The sequence below is a fragment of the Mchenga conophoros genome, linkage group LG18 (genome assembly GCF_057382185.1).
Source record: "Mchenga conophoros isolate Kocher_MC1m ecotype Shallow Benthic linkage group LG18, M_conophoros_male_GT1.1, whole genome shotgun sequence".
NCBI lineage: Eukaryota > Metazoa > Chordata > Actinopteri > Cichliformes > Cichlidae > Mchenga > Mchenga conophoros.
This window is the reverse complement of record NC_140543.1, coordinates 37,907,742-37,910,241: the sequence shown is the minus strand read 5'-3', so window position 1 is coordinate 37,910,241 and position 2,500 is coordinate 37,907,742.

Here is a 2,500-nt window from a genome sequence, read left to right as displayed (position 1 = left end):
CTAAATGGAGAGGGAATTTCAGAAGGGCCAGGGCACAAGCATGGACCTTTTTCAGCTGTAAGGGAGGGAAGAGCAATGTGCGATGTAGGTCCCCGGGGCCTGCTGGAGGTCCAGGTCCATGCCCGATGTGAGTAGCAGCAGGGCCAGCGCGCCCAGGAGCACATCTTTTTCGACCGTAAAGGGAGACAGGAGGCCGACTCACTGCCTCGGCTAAATGGAGAGGGAATTTCAGCAGGGCCAGGGCACAGGCATGGACCTTTTTCAGCTGTAAGGGAGGCAAGAGCAAGGTGCGATGTAGGTCCCCGGGGCCTGTTGTCGTACCATAGGCACGAGTGGTGTGTGTGTGTGGCAAAGAGTTTCTGCGCAGTGTACCAGGGGCACGGGGAAAGGTTGTTGTACCATAGGCACGAGAAAAGTTGTCGTACCATAGGCACGAGAAAAGTTGTCGTACCATAGGTACGAGGAGTGTGTGTGTGGCAAAGTGCTACTGAGCGGTGTACCAGGGGCACGGCGAAAAGTTGTTGTACCATAGGCACGAGAAAAGTTGTTGTACCATAGGCACGAGAAAAGCTGTCGTACCAGGGGCACGGAGGAAAGTTGTTGTACCATAGGCACGAGAAAAGTTGTCGTACCATAGGCACGAGGAGAGTTTGTGTGGCAAAGTGCTACTGAGCGGTGTACCAGGGGCACGGCGAAAAGTTGTTGTACCATAGGCACGAGAAAAGTTGTCGTACCATAGGCACGAGAAAAGTTGTCGTACCATAGGTACGAGGAGTGTGTGTGTGGCAAAGTGCTACTGAGCGGTGTACCAGGGGCACGGCGAAAAGTTGTTGTACCATAGGCACGAGAAAAGTTGTTGTACCATAGGCACGAGAAAAGCTGTCGTACCAGGGGCACGGAGGAAAGTTGTTGTACCATAGGCACGAGAAAAGTTGTCGTACCATAGGCACGAGGAGAGTTTGTGTGGCAAAGTGCTACTGAGCGGTGTACCAGGGGCACGGCGAAAGGTTGTTGTACCATAGGCACGAGAAAAGTTGTTGTACCATAGGCACGAGAAAAGCTGTCGTACCAGGGGCACGGAGGAAAGTTGTTGTACCATAGGCACGAGAAAAGTTGTTGTACCATAGGCACGAGAAAAGCTGTCGTACCAGGGGCACGGAGGAAAGTTGTTGTACCATAGGCACGAGAAAAGTTGTCGTACCATAGGCACGAGGAGAGTTTGTGTGGCAAAGTGCTACTGAGCGGTGTACCAGGGGCACGGCGAAAAGTTGTTGTACCATAGGCACGAGAAAAGTTGTCGTACCATAGGCACGAGAAAAGTTGTCGTACCATAGGTACGAGAAAAGTTGTCGTACCATAGGCACAAGCAGTGCGTGCGTGTGTGTGGCAAAGTGTTTCTGCGCAGTGTACCAGGGGCATGTTTGAATTTACATTCTGGAGTACCAGGGGCACGAGGATTTTGCCAGTGGTGTTTTGCTTTGTCAGTGGGAGGGGGCTTAAGTGTGGGTCCACGGGGCCTGCTGGAGGTCAAGGTCCATGCTGGATATGCGCTGGAGCGTAACTACAAGAAAGGTAAGCTAGTGGGGGACTAGAGCAGGGGAGGATGTGCGTCCCCGGGGCATGCTGGAGGTCAAGGGCCATGCTGGATATGCAGTGGAGGGTAACTGCAGGAGAAGGAAAGCTCATGGGGGATTAGAGCGGAGGAGTATGTGGGTCCTCGGGGCCTGCTGGAGGGCAAGGGCCATGCTGGATTTGTGGTGGAGGGTAACTGCGGGAGAAGGAAAGCTAGTGGGGGAGTAGAGCAGAGGAGTATGTTGGTCCCCGGGGCCTGCTGGAGGTCAAGGTCCGTGCTAGATACGTGGTACAGGGTTAACTGCGGGGGGGGGGGTAATGTGGGTTCACGGGGCCTGCTGGAGGTCAAGGTCCATGCTGGATATGCGCTGGAGCGTAACTGCAAGAAAGGAAAGCTAGTGGGGGAGTAGAGCAGGGGAGTATGTGGGTCCCCAGGGCCTGCTGGAGGTCCAGGTCCATGCTAGATATGTGGCACAGGGTAACTGCAGGGGGGGGGTAATGTGGGTCCACGGGGCCTGCTGGAAGTCAAGGTCCATGCTAGACATGTGGTACAGGGTAACTGCAGGGGGAAGGGGGGGGGGGGTAATGTGGGTCCCCGGGGCCTGCTGGAGGTCAAGGTCCGTGCTAGATATGTGGTACAGGGTTAACTGCAGGAGGGGGGGGGGGGGGGGTAATGTGGGTTCACGGGGCCTGCTGGAGGTCAAGGTCCATGCTGGATATGCGCTGGAGCGTAACTGCAAGAAAGGAAAGCTAGTGGGGGAGTAGAGCAGGGGAGTATGTGGGTCCCCAGGGCCTGCTGGAGGTCCAGGTCCATGCTAGATATGTGGCACAGGGTAACTGCAGGGGGGGGTAATGTGGGTCCACGGGGCCTGCTGGAAGTCAAGGTCCATGCTAGACATGTGGTACAGGGTAACTGCAGGGGGAAGGG